Genomic DNA, 15,620 nt, shown 5'->3' with positions numbered 1-15,620 from the left:
GAGGCATGTTGAAGTATTTTGAGGAGGGGGGTCTATTTACAGAACAGCACAATCAGCACAGAACAGGACAATGTTCACTTTATGAACATTAGTGTAAGAAGTATGGAGTTCTTAAAGATCATGGCATTTGTGGAGGGGCTACAAAATTCGCTCTCCCCCTACACAGATGTTTGGACATGCTTCTCCAAAATTCTTGTTTTTCTATTCTTTTGAAAGACCAGTGGATTCAAAATTTCCATCCATAGTGTAATGCTCTGTAATTTTAGTAAAGCATAGAGTATATTACAACATGAAAGAAAATATTTAAGAGTTATAGCCATTTCTTTACCTTGGGTATATTTCCATTTCTTGGGTATTATAGCCATTTCTTTACCTTGGGTATATTTTCATTTCTTGGGTATTATAGCCATTTCTTTACCTTGGGTATATTTCCATTTCTTGTGTATTATAGCCATTTCTTTACCTTGGGTATATTTCCATTTCTTGGGTATTATAGCCATTTCTTTACCTTGGGTATATTTCCATTTCTTGGGTATTATAGCCATTTCTTTACCTTGGCTATTCTAGTTTGAATCCTCCTCTTTACTTCCTGAAATTTTTTTCAAATTTTTTACATTTCTTGGGTATTATAGCCATTTCTTTACCTTGGGTATATTTCCATTTCTTGGGTATTATAGCCATTTCTTTACCTTGGGTATATTTCCATTTCTTGGGTATTATATCCATTTTACCTTGGGTATATTTCCATTTCTTGGGTATTATAGCCATGTATTTACCTTGGGTATATTTCCATTTCTTTGGTATTATAGCCATTTCTTTACCTTGGGTATATTTCCATTTCTTGTGTATTATAGCCATTTCTTTACCTTGGGTATATTTCCATTTCTTGGGTATTATAGCCATTTCTTTACCTTGGGTATATTTCCATTTCTTGGGTATTATAGCCATTTCTTTACCTTGGCTATTCTAGTTTGAATCCTCCTCTTTACTTCCTGAAATTTTTTTTCAAATTTTTTCCATTTCTTGTGTATTATAGCCATTTCTTTACCTTGGGTATATTTTCATTTCTTGGGTATTATAGGCATTTCTTTACCTTGTTTATATTTCCATTTCTTGGGTATTATAGCCATTTTACCTTGGGTATATTTCCATTTCTTGGGTATTATAGCCATTTCTTTACCTTGGGTATATTTTACTTTGGGTATATTTCAATTTCTTGGGTATTATAGCCATTTCTTTACCTTGGGTATATTTCCATTTCTTGGGTATTATAGCCATTTCTTTACCTTGGGTATATTTACATTTCTTGGGTATTATAGCCATTTCTTTACCTTGGGTATATTTCCATTTCTTGGGTATTATAGCCATTTCTTTACCTTGGGTATATTTCCATTTCTTGTGTATTATAGACATTTCTTTACCTTGGGTATATTTTACTTTGGGTATATTTCCATTTCTTGGGTATTATAGCCATTTCTTTACCTTGGGTATATTTCCATTTCTTGGGTCTTATAGCCATTTCTTTACCTTGGGTATATTTACATTTCTTGGGTATTATAGCCATTTCTTTACCTTGGGTATATTTCCATTTCTTGGGTATTATAGCCATTTCTTTACCTTGGGTATATTTCAATTTCTTGGGTATTATAGCCATTTCTTTACCTTGTGTATATTTCCATTTCTTGGGTATTATAGCCATTTCTTTACCTTGGGTATATTTTCATTTCTTGGGTATTATAGCCATTTCTTTACCTTGGGTATATTTCAATTTATTGGGAATTATAGACATTTCTTTACATTGGGTATATTTCAATTTCTTGGGTATTATAGCAATTTCTTTACCTTGAGTATATTTCCATTTCTTGGGTATTATAGCCATTTCTTTACCTTGGGTATATTTCCATTTCTTGGGTATTATAGCCATTTCTTTACCTTGGGTATATTTCCATTTCTTGGGTATTATAGCCATTTCTTTACCTTGGGTATATTTTACCTTGGGTATATTTCCATTTCTTGGTTATTATAGCCATTTCTTTACCTTGGGTATATTTCCATTTATTGGGTATTATAGCCATTTCTTTACCTTGGGTATATTTTCATTTCTTGTGTATTATAGCCATTTCTTTACCTTGGGTATATTTCCATTTCTTGGGTATTATAGCCATTTCTTTACCTTGGGTATATTTCCATTTCTTGGGTATTATAGCGATTTCTTTAACTTGGGTATATTTCAATTTCTTGGGTATTATAGCCATTTCTTTACCTGTAGGTATATTTCTACCTTGGGTATATTTCCATTTCTTGGGTATTATAGCCATTTCTTTACCTTGGGTATATTTCCATTTCTTGGGTATTATAGCCATTTCTTTACCTTGGGTATATTTCCATTTCTTGGGTATTATAGCCATTTCTTTACCTTGGGTATATTTCCATTTCTTGGGTATTATAGCCATTTCTTTACCTTGGGTATATTTACATTTCTTGGGTATTATAGCCATTTCTTTACCTTGGGTATATTTCCATTTCTTGGGTATTATAGCCATTTCTTTACCTTGGGTATATTTCCATTTCTTGGGTATTATAGCCATTTCTTTACCTTGGGTATATTTCCATTTCTTGGGTATTATAGCCATTTCTTTACCTTGGCTGTTCTAGTTTGAATCCTCCTCTTTACTTCCTGAAATTTTTTTCAAATATTATTCTAAGCGTCATAGTTGTTTTTTTTCACTTTCATTACTAAAAACTTAAAACCAAAACTACAAGATTTATATCTCAATTTGGGGGAACGATTTTATGAAACCTATTTTTCAGCATATTCTACTACTAAATTTATACAAGAGGATTAAGGGAATACCCATCCCTGTCTCATATAGGATAATCTTTTTCATATTTAGATACTGCTTTTTATCTCTTTAATGTAACTGTTGACTCCTCTTGTATAACAGTAATTCAAAAAACAAGTTTTTTTCAGTATATTTTACCTTGGGTATATTTCCATTTCTTGGGTATTATAGCCATTTTACCTTGAGTATATTTCCATTTCTTGGGTATTATAGCCATTTCTTTACCTTGGGTATATTTCCATTTCTTGGGTATTATAGCCATTTCTTTACATTGGGTATATTTCAATTTCTTGGGTATTATAGCCATTTCTTTACCTTGGGTTTTTGTAATTCAAAAAACAAGTTTTTTTCAGTTTGAGGTAAAGATTGAAGATAAAATTTAAAGCAAATAAAATTATTGGGTTCACAGTTTATGGAACAAACATCTATGAAAATATCTCAAATAAACTGACTAGTGATGATTTTTATTATGTTTTATACATTTTTAATTTCTGAAAAAAAAACTAGTAGCCTACTTTACTGAAAACACATAAACTGTAAAAAATAGCGTTTTCTCTTAGGAGCAGAAAACTCCTTAAGTAGTTTTAAGGAGTAGATTTCAAGGAGAAAACTCCTTGAAATAAAAAGACTTAATTATAAGGCTCTTAATAGTTTTTCACTAGCCATGATATCTATAACTTTTAGTATATAATTTAAGTTCTGTAAAAACTGCAGCAAGCTCAGTTTTCGATAAAACGCTAGTTTTTTTCAGAATTCTACAAATACAGAGAAATGTTATAAGTCGCGATCATATGAATATATATATATATATATATATATATATATATATATATATATATATATATATATATATATATATATATATATATATATATATATATATATATATATTACATTTTCAACTAACCTTTAGCATAGCTATTTGTGTCTCACAATATTTCAAACAGTTTGTGGTAAGGGACTGTAAGTAAGGAGCGACTCGGTTCAATAGTAACCGAAACTCTAAAATTTTGATACCAATAGATATATAAAAAGAATTGGATTTTTATGCTGATTCCAAATATATAAGTTTAGTCATTACCCATCAAAGGTTACGAGCCTGAGAAAACTTGCCTGATTTTCGAAAGAAGGGGAAAAACCCCTTAAAAGTCACAGAGTCTTAATGAAAATCACATCATCAGATTCAGCGCATCAGCGAAGAGGTTTCAACTCCTTTCTGCAAACATGTGGAATTTTGTATTTTTTGCTATAAGAAAGATCACAGATGCATGTTTTTATTTTTTCTTTAGGGGGTGATTGTATCGACCCAGTGGTCCTAGAATATCCGGAGAGGGCTTATTTGAACACTTCGCTCTTTACTCTAAAGTTTTTTAGTACTTCAAAAAAAGCGTCTTATTGTTCTAATTAAACAGCCCTTGTATTTCAGGAGTAATTACCGTATTAAAGAATTGGGACAAAATTCAAACTTTAGCGTAAAGAGTGAGGTGGTGAAGAGGGGGCAACCCACTTTATATACGTGTTTTAGTACTTTTAAGAAAAAGCTTCTTATTATTCTAATTAAAAGAACATAGTGTTTCATGAGTCATTCTTTAAGAATTGGGACAGAATTCAAACTTTAGCGTAAAGAGCGATGTGTTGAGGAGAAGCAATCCCCTCATATACGTAATAAATTAAACTTTAGCGTAAAGAGCGAGGTGTTGTGGAGGGGGCAACCCTCTTTATATACGTTTTTCAGGACTTCTAAAAAATCTTCTTATTGTTCTAATTAAAAGAACTAAGTGTTTCAAGAGTCATTCTTTAAGAATTGGGAACAAATTCAAACTTTAGCGTAAAGAACGAGGTGTTGAGGAGAAGCAACCCTCTCATATACATAATAATTTCTGTATGTTTTAAGTTTTAATGTTTCTCCTTACTTTCAGTTGAAAAACTTGTTTTTTTTTATTTATCTTCCAAGAGATCTGTTGGGTTACGACTGATCTAATAATTTAAAAGATATGAAAATTGTTCTTTAACATCTCCATTGGGGTCTAAAAAAACATTTGGCCATATGAATATGGTTCAAAATCACCTTCTGGGGTCTGTGATGGGTGTGCCGCTAAATTGATTTTGTGATAAATTTGTCCAGCTATTTTAAAGCTGAAAATATTACGACTATTTTTTGTTTGATCATCGCTTACGTTGAGTAAGAAAAACATGAGTTCCAATTTCGTATTTGTTTGCCAAACTCTTTAAAGAGCAATTGATGACCTATAACAGGCCAAACAAATTAATTTGGAAATTGTAGATGCAGGTTAGTAATTCGACTAAGCAGGCATCAGCCCCCAATTAAATCATCGTTGTTGGCTACTTTTCATGTGGGATAATGTAGGACTCTACAGTGTATCATAGACAGCGCAATAGCGCTGCTTAAGTAAAGAACGATGTTGGCATGTATTATTATTTTTTTTTTTTAGACCAGGGCACTTCGTATCGAAGGAGTTGAAACACGTCCAATCAACATTTTGATATAGCCATTTTGTTCAAAGTAGTTGAAAGGTCTGGAAATTATGTCTTTGAGGATCACAACCCCCCCCCCCCCACCCCATAGCCCTCAGGACAAGGGTTGTAAGTTATGCTTTTGGGGCATATAAGGTTTTTATAGAAAGTGTTGTCGTAGAAGCTTCAAAAAGTCTCATTGGATTGGAAATTGAGAGGACCAGTGCCTTTTTTTTAGTCGAAAGTGATCAGAGAACAAATGACGCCCCCCGCCCATCCTTTCCCCAAACACTTCCAATCAAAATTCTGAGATAGCCATTTTGTTCAAGGTATTTGAAAGGTCCGGGAATTATGTCTTTGAGTAAAAAATCCCGCCAGTCCTTAGGGCAAGGGTTGTAAGTTATGCCCTGGGGGAATATAAGGTTTTTATAGAAAGTGTGGTCATATAAACTTCGCAGGGGCCTCATTGGATTGGTAATCAGACGCTCTAGTGCTCTTTTAAAGAGTCAAAGTGATCAGAGGGTTGCAACCCCCCCCCCCCCCCACACACATATACACATACACGTCGTCCCGAAAATGCATCTAATAAAAATTTTGAGATAGCCATTCTATTCAAAAAAGACTAAATATCATTTAACAAATCTTTTGGGGCTGATACAAACCTCAAAGATTAGAGGCAGGGGTTGTAAGTTAAGCCGAGGGGATATTTAAGGTTTTTATGGAAGGGATGGTTGTTTAAGTTTAGAAGAGGCTTATTCGGTTGAAAATTGGACGTTCTAGTTCCTTTTAAGCTTCAAAGTGATGGAGGGCATTTATCCCCCCCCCCCCCTACAACCCCTCGTCACCAAACGCATCTGATTAAAGTTATGAGATAGTGATTTTTTTTCAAAATAGTCCAAAGAACATATAGTAATATCTCTAGGGATGACTCAACCTCCCAGCGCCCTGGGGGTATGGGTTGTAAGTTATTTTGTGACGGCATATAAGGTTTTTATGGAATGGAGTGTCGTATAAATATCAGATGGGGCTTACTTGATTTGAAGTTGGAAGTTATAGTGCCCTTTTTAAGAGTCAAAGTGATTTGAAAGCAAATAGCCCCCCTCTCCACGTTCATCATTTGCCTTAACACCTTTAGCCAAAATTTGGAGATAACAATTTTATTCATCGTAGTTGAAGGTTTTGGAAATTATGTCTGTGAGGAAGACAACCCCTTCCCCTACAGTTCTCAGGGAAAGGGTTGTAAATTATGCCCTTGGGTTATACAAGGTTCTTATAAAAAGGGTGGTCGTATATGCTTTTTGAGGGGACTCGTTGGATTAGAAGTAATAAGTTCTAGTGCCCTTTTTAAGAGCAAAGTGATAGGAGGGCAGCTACCCTCTCCCCACCCCCAAACACGTCGTGTTGTCCCGAATTGCATCCAATATATATTTTGAGACAGTCCTTTTATTAGAATAGTTAAGATATCATGTAACAATGCTTTTGAGGCTTATACGAGTACAAACCGCCAGAGCCAAAGTGCGAGGTTTTTAAGCTTTGCCCCTAGGGCATTTAAGGTTTTTATGGAAGAGATGGTTTTATAAGCTTTAGAGATGGCTTATTTTGGTTGAAATTGGAAGTTCTAGTTCCCTTTTAAGAGTCAATAGTGATGGAGGTCAAGTACCACCCACCTCCACCCAAATACCCCTCTCTTCACCAAATGCATCTACTTGAAATTGTGCGATTTCAATTTTGTTTAAAATAGTCCAAAGAACATATAACAAGGCGTCCAGTGTTGGCACAACCCCCCCCCCCCCCCTGAGTCCTGGGGTAAGGGCTTTAAGTCATTTCCATGGGGCAAATAAGGTTTCTATGGAATGGGTAGTCGTATTAGATTCAGGTGGGGCTCATTCGATTTTTAAATTGGAAGTTATAGTGTCCTTTGTAAGAGTCAAAGTGATTTGAGAGAAAATTCCCCCCCCCAAGGCCATCATATCCTTGACTTGACTTGACTTATTACACTTCCCGCTAACATAGCTTCAAAAAGAAAAGAAAATTTGATAAGAACATACAAAAATTTAAAATAAATTTAAAGAAGAAATGAGAAAAAAAAACAAAAAAAAAACATACATAACTTAACTATCGACTCACGGAGATAGGGATGGGATTTACTTAACAATTTATAAATAAATCAATAATACAATCAATTCCCGCTACTGTAGGCTGATAGGACCATCTCTTTCAATTTCTTTTTATATATGTATAGTGATGGTGATTCACTTACTAATTCAAATAACTTATATTTATTGGCAATATGAGGAAGTTGATATCTTAAACTTAGTCTTGATCTCTCATTTTTAACAAACGGGAAAAGATACTTAATCCTAGTTCTTGATAAATGACTATGTTTATTTTCAACCAAAAGTTTCATAATATTGAAAAAAAATGATCTTTATGTTTGATTTTCAGAAACCATATGCCCAGATTAAGGTGAACAATTTGTTTTAAACCAAAAATGTCAAGAAATAGAAAAGGTAGTTTTAATTTCAGATAAATCCTCTGTCTTCCAAGGGTATGCTAAAAAATTATCCAGAATTCTTATTGTTTTTTTTTTCTTTTTTTTTCCTTTTTTTTTTAATTTTTTAAATTCCCACCTCCTCTCCTTTCGGTGACTTTCAAATTTTCTTTAACAATATCTCATAATTTATTTAATGTCACCTACTCTTTTCTTAAAAAAAAACTTCTTCAAAAAAATCCATATATTAAATTTATATAAAATTGAGCATTCCAAAATATATCAGGTTATAAAAATAGAGGTATACTACATTTCAAATTTCATATACCTTTTAGGTTCATCCAATATCTCAGGCTGCCCTTCCCCCTTAGGGCACCCCTTCCATCGTGACCTTAAATTACACTTTTCAAATCCTTTTTCATCAACCTCTATTTCCCCCGATATATAATTTACTTTTACCCCCATCCCCCAAAATAACAATATAAAAAATATGTATACATATGTATAAAAAAATATGTATACATATGTATACATATGTATATAAAAATATAAAAAATATGTATAACAATATAAACAATATAACAATATGTCAAAAAATATAGTTGCTGCCAAATAACTATCATCCATAGCCTCTGATAAGAAATGACATAAAGCAGCTACTGCTTGCTCTGTTGATCTACCACTCAAAAAACCAAAACTGATTAGGAAAAAAAAACTTATTCTTTTCCAGAAATGAAATAAATCTACTTTTTATTATCTTTTCAAAAACTATAGAAACAGGTCAAAAAATAGTAATAGGCCTATAATTGTTTGGGTTATCTTTATCACCTTTTATAAACAAAGGTAAAATTTTAGCTACTTCAAGACAATCAGGGGAAAATCCATTTTTTTTTCAAGAATTAAAAATATATAAAAGCGGCTGAAAAAGTACACCAACTAATCATTAAACAGAGAAGTCGATATACCATCACTTCCTGCCGAAAATCCATTTTTCAAACTAGTAACGGCTTTTTGGTATTCCGAGAACCGGATAGGGTACATAAATATAGTCTTATCTACTTTATTTGGTAAATATTTTATATGATTATGTGTTCCAGCAGAAATTTGATCCACCAGACCATGTCCAACTTTTATAAAATGGTCAGCAAATGCTTCCGCAATCCCTCTCTCTTCAGTTATCTTGACTCCTTCATGACTTGTAATGTGAGATGGAATATTTCTTGTTTTAACATTATTCATTTTTTCCTTTATTAATTTCCATGTTTCCCGAGGTGAATCACATTTGCGAAATTCATTTTGATAATATTTTGCTTCCGCTTCTCTGAGAACAAGAGTTAACCGATTTTTATATTTTTTAAAATTTTCAATATTAATTTCATTTGGGTACTGCATCTTCACCTTATACAATCTATTTTTTTCTTTTATACTCTTTAACAGGCTTTCAGTAACCCATGGTTTACGAGGCAAATCTTTACTCTTTCTTAATACCATAGGACATACTTGGTGGAATATTTGGTTAAATTTACTATAAAATATAACAATTGACTGATTCGGGTCTTCAACATTTAGGACATCATTCCAATCTATATCTCCTATTTTTACTTTCATCTCATCTATCTTTTTTTGGTTAATTATTCTTTTATAACTTCTATTTGGTCTCTTTTCACGTTCCACTCCTGATCCAGAGAAGTCAGAAACAACAACACAATGAACAGATGTAGCATTCAAAATAATATGGGTATCAAGGCAATTTTCAGATGTAAAAATGTTATCAATAAGAGTTGCATGGTTATCACAGATTCTTGATGGTAGTAAACAAGTGGGTGACAAACCATGTAAAAATGAAATATTAAAAAATTCTAATCCCTTATTTGATGACTAAACTTTATGTTAAATTAAATCAATATTAAATCCCCATTTACATGAATGGTTGGGCTTTGAGGTGTGTGGGCATCTACCAATGGCTCATATTGATTTAATAACTCTTGAATACTAGATGAGCGCAGCAGATATACTACAATTACTAAAAAAGTATTTTTTCCATCATTCACTTCTACTACACAACTCTCAAATAGCATCTCAACATTCCAAACCATAAATTCATTACGTAAAGAAGATGCAAAAACATCTCGTATAAAAATACCAACTCCTCTCTTATTCTGATTTCGACTAGCATGAAAAAACCTATAATTTTCATAATGTTCAAATGTATCATTTTCATCAAGAAATTTTTTACAAATTCGTAAAGCATTTTTTAACGACCTTTTAAGAAAATCATTCCAACACATAGAGCTGCCCCGACACGTACAAAATGGCTGTAGTGTTAGTTTTTAATTTTGATCGGAATTTTAGTGACAAATAAATATCTATTTTTAGAGGAAGGACAAAAAACTGGCAATAACTTATATTTTGTAAAATATCAATGAAAGAATATATTAATGTCAATAGGATTTTTTTCCAGTTCCTCCGGCCTACCAGCAGGGATTTCTACAAAACTTAACTCATCCATAATCCAAACTCAACAAAAATTTCGTATCCCATCTCCGTGAGCCGATATAAATAAAATAAAAAAAAGAAAGAAAAAAAATAAAAGGCAACAAAAATTTCGAAAACAAAAATAAGAACAAAAAAGTAATACATAAACAATATTTGACATCATACTCACTCTAACCATTATCCTTATCATCACCCGAAGGCGAGCGCAATTTAATCACGGATACCTGAGCTAAATCACAACTAACTACAATCATAAATCCACTCAAACATACTAAAAAAACACTTTAATCCACTTCCGATACATTTTTTATGCATTTGACTTATACGACATTATACCATTTAAGCTTCACTTTTTGCTCATTCTCAATCAAGCATAATACAGGTGGGACGACTGGGGGGATCCAAGCACTGACTCTCTTTTCTCTCAATTCTTTCTGTTTGATTTTCAGGGAGTTACGAATGTCACGAACACCTTTTTTCACATCATCTGTTACATAGACATAGGGAGATTCACTTCCGGCTACTCTTCTGAACGGGTTTTCACCCAATTTCTTGTTTCCCTGAAGGATACAGAATTTGTCCTTATCATCCTTGGGCTGGATTTTGATAAATCGATCCGTAAACTCAAGTAGTTCAAATTGGGTATTAATCCCAAGATATTGGGAAAGTAAGGCGTTAATACTGGATAACTCATTTTCGTGGGTCACTTTTGCTAATTCCAGATCTTCAACACGAGACGTTAGGGACGCTAAACCAGACTTAATGTCACTGATTTCCCTTTTTATTTCCGAAATATCATTCTTAGTTTCTTCGACGATTGCAAGGATTTTATCCAACTTTGAAACATTATCAGTCGATTCTGTGGACCCTCTAGACTCGTCCAAATCGCTTTGTCTTGATCGCTTTCCACTTTTCTTAACCATATTGGTATCCAATAAAGTTTATAATTTTCAAATAGATGGATAAACGAACGCCAAAGATAATTCACTAGGCACTTCACTTGTCAACTTATCAAATAATTTTTTGCATTGTTCTCTATCCAATAATGTTTATAATTTTCAAATAGATCGATAAACGAACGCCCAAGATATTTCACTGCAAATTTTACACAGCGCTCGCACAGGGATATTACTACTCCGGGTGCACAGTAGACAGAATATAGCAGTATGATCATTCTCTATCTCTCCCATTATAAAAACCCGGACAGGGGTGCGAGTGGAAAGAAACAGGCTAAACAAACTAAGGCAGAAAGAAGTGGGAGGAGCTTTTTGTTCACGATGACCAGAAATGATCTGCGATAAGCTTACTGTCTATAAACTGTGTCCGGGTGCATTGAATAAACATAACAAACATCCGAACAAAGCTTTGAGACATAAATTTTTTCAGTATTGTTGAAAGGTTCAGTAATTATGCTTAGCAATAGTTGTAGTAGCATTAGTAGCAGTATGCAAATAGCACCTTTTTTTCAACATCCCCTTCAACACACAATGAAATTTTTAGCTTATACCTAAATACCACCTTATACCTTACATTATACCTTATACCCTACATTATACCTTATAATTTTCCTCTTGAAAACATGAATGGGCATTGTGTGTTTCGATTTATTTCAATACAGTTGCAATATTGTCCAAAATTTTTGGATTAATACCCTTAGATTAGTTGTAGTAGTAGCACCAGTAAATATAGTAGTAGGAGTACAGTTTATAGTAGTAATTGTGATAGTAGCAGTAGTTGTAGGAGTAGAAGCATTAGTATTATGATGCAAATATTGTCTTTTGGTTAGTTCAACATCCTCCACAACAAGCATTGTAGGTTATAATTTCACACATGGAACTGTTCATAAGGTACTACTGGTATGCCCTTTTTACAACCTACATACAGATGGCAGGTTGTCATCCATACATCAGAAATTTTCTCTGAAAATCTCACCTTCACACCTTCATAGTTTGTGGATTTTGAGCTAGCCAGAAGACACTGTGTGCATTCATTTAATGCTGCTTCTACAGTTACTATAACTAACAACACCAATGGTATTTGGTCGAGACTTTTAGGGAACGTTTAGGAGAAGTTTCAATTAGAAAAACCTATATACATGCAGGTATAAAAAGGGCATATAAACCCTATAGGTCATATAAGGACCATGGCAGCGATGCTCTATCATAGCTAGTAGTACCACTGATATTTTAAAGGAGCTAATTTGATTGAAAATTAAAGTTCTAGTCCCCTCTTAAGAGTCAAAAGTGATTGCAGGGCAATTAGCCCTCCTTTAGCTCATAATTTTCCAGACACTTCCAATAAAAATTTTAAGACAGCCTTTTTGTTCAGCATAGCTGAATGGTCTAGTAACTATATCGTCAGGGTTATCGGGTAGGTCAACCCCCCACAATTATGTAATTTGCCCATTATGCTTAAAAACTAAATGCTGCTTTAAGATTAAATCAAAACACACTGTTTGTATGCTGGCTGCCAATAAGACATCTCAGCAATATACCAAGAACGACAGAGGGTATTAAGTTCAAATTTTGAGGGCTACTTCTATTACTACATCTGCTCTTAAAATTTTACTAAATCAAAAGAGTGTAAGTGTATTCAGGCTGTGAAAGAGCATAGATATAAATTTTTGGGAATGGTATTAACTTTTATTTAACAGGTCAATTAGAGGATGCATATGACTAAATTAAACACTGCTATTTGTGTCATGATTTTCAAAAGAGTTTATGTTGTTAAAAATTGCTGAAAAAATTTCTCCAGCATATAAATAGCAGGCCAAACTATAAGTTCTTAAAGGAAAACCTGAAAGATTTAAACTATTATTTTCCTTTACCCTGAAAAAGACTGTGGCAGTATAAAACGAACAGAAACTAATCAAAAAAACTTTCCACAAAATAAGTTTTTCGAAAAAAAAGTAAAGAACTCCATTAAACCAAAAATGAACAAAAATAGAATCAAATAATCTACCAAGCATACAACTACCACAAATCAGTATCAATAAATAAATGAAACCCAAAACAAACAGAAATTAAAATAAATAACAGAGTCAAGCTCAAAAGAGCAGAAATTAATATGAGTAGGGCTCAAACCCCTATGCTTTCTAAAAGCCATAATATAATTTGTACTTTACTGAAAAAAATTCTTTTAAATATTTTCACTTTTATAACTTTAAAAAATCAAAAATTAATTAAGATTTTAAGGAATAAATATCAGCATCTGTTTATTGAACTAACAATGCAATTTTTTTCAGTAAATTCATTTGAATTATTTTCAGTGAAGTACAAATTATATTGTGACTTATAAAAAGCATAGAAAGCATGTGTGACTTTTAGAAAGCATGTTGACTGTTATCCTTTTTTTCTTATGCACTTTCATTTTTGACTCGTTCTTGCTGTCCTATGACAGCACAGTTCTTTGTTCTTCACCGTCTTTTTTGGCGCTCTATATACTTGTCTTAGAATTTCTGCTTTCCCTACAATTCTTTGTTCTTCGCTTTCTTTTTTGGCAAGTTCTTATTCTTACTGTTGCTTTTAATTCTTGCTGCCGCTTATCTTCTGATTGTATTTTTCTTTGTTTTCGCTGTTGCATGTCTTCTAACGTTCTAACCACACATTTCTCTGTTCTTGATTTTGATTTTGATCTGTTCTGATCCTCATTGTCGTATGTCTTGTAACCGCATATTATTTTGTTCTTCAATTTCATTTTAGAGTCGTTGTGGTTCTAGTTTTCACTTATCTTTTAATAAGGTTTCGCTAAAATTTTAACTACAAATTTCTTTGATCTTTATTTTCGTTTATTATCAGTGCCTTTTGCCTTAGTTGCTAGGAATAATTTTTTCACTTTTGATAGTCTAGGTTGTTCATTTTGAGCTTAGGGTTTTGTCCTCTTCTGTTTTTGTTTTGTATTCATTTTGTGCTAACGTTAATTTATGTTTGTTTCCCCTAGATACTATGAAATTGCTGCAAATGCCTTTTGAAATTTACATCACCATGAATTACATATGAGTTACACCATGAAAGCCATGGTGTAACCACGAATTACACCATGAAAGCACATGAATTACATATTTCTAAGTTTTTGTTCTGCAAATGCTTCTAAAACAGTTTTAAAATATATTTTCCTTGTGTCTTCACTTTCAGTCAACATGATTGCTAAACTATTTATTCTATCTTGATTTATTGTTGATATTGCATAGTTTTTTTTTTTATTAGTTTTAGCCTGGAAAATGGTCTGTTTCCAGAAGCAACGCTTACTGGAATTGTTAAGAATGTTTCACGATTTCGAAAATCAATTGCTCATTTTTATGGCGGCACGGGGCCATTTCAAACGTGGGGCTCGATTGGGCCCAATCGTTCCAGTCGTTCTTTTTCCGGCCCTGCAAACATCCCATAAAAAATTCTTAGAACTAGAAATGAAAAAAGTAGCTGAGATATATTTAGCATCTCCTTCTTCCTGCTAAGATTTTTTTTAGGGGAGTTGGAGGCGAGGACTTGAGATATGTTTAGCACCTCCTACTTCTCCCAGATAATATTTTTTTTAGAGGGGTTGGGCGGGGAGGAGTTGAGATATGTTAAGCATCTCCTACTTCTCTTGGTAAGATTTTTTTTAGAGGAGTTGGGAGTAGAGGAGTTGAGATACGTTTAGCATCTTCTCCTTCTCCTTGGTAATTTTTTTAGTCTGAATTTTATGTAATTGTGTGTAATTTTTATGTAATATGTAATTTTATGTAATGTTAATTTGAGATTTTTTTTTTTATACAGGTATTTAGGAACAACAAACAGTGTGTCTGAACTATGTTTACTGGAGTAATTATACATATGAATACAGTTAGAAATTTGAATTTGTGGATGAGTATTGAGTAGAAGGAATATAGCTTAATATCTCTTGCAGTAATGTCAATTTGGGGGAGGAGGGGGCTATGTCCTGTTAAAAATTTTTGCCATCCCTTAGATTTTGAAAAATACCTCTTTTGGTATATGTTCATTGAAAAATTCCCTTTTTTTAGTTTTTTTTATTGAAAAATCAAAAACCCCAAAATTTGCCCCCCCCCCTTGATATTGAAAATAAATTTTGCCCAACTCTCAATTGTCGTGAATTGGCGCCACTGACCCATTGTGATGGGTATCTTCGTTATATTAAACGAGGCTACCCTTGTAAAATGAGTACTAAAGCTCCTAATATATCAGAATGAAACTAAATTCAACAAATTGGAATTATTCAAGTTGGAGGTTTTGTTTTTGAGTCCTTAAATCAAAAGGCTTAGTGTCCACTTGTTGATAATGTTGAAAACAAATTAGTTGGAATGTGTTCAATTAACTGCC

Source organism: Artemia sp. Qi Xiang Cuo, chromosome 10, assembly GCF_049724085.1.
Source record: "Artemia sp. Qi Xiang Cuo chromosome 10, ASM4972408v1, whole genome shotgun sequence".
NCBI lineage: Eukaryota > Metazoa > Arthropoda > Branchiopoda > Anostraca > Artemiidae > Artemia > Artemia sp. Qi Xiang Cuo.
This window is presented reverse-complemented; position numbering follows the sequence as displayed.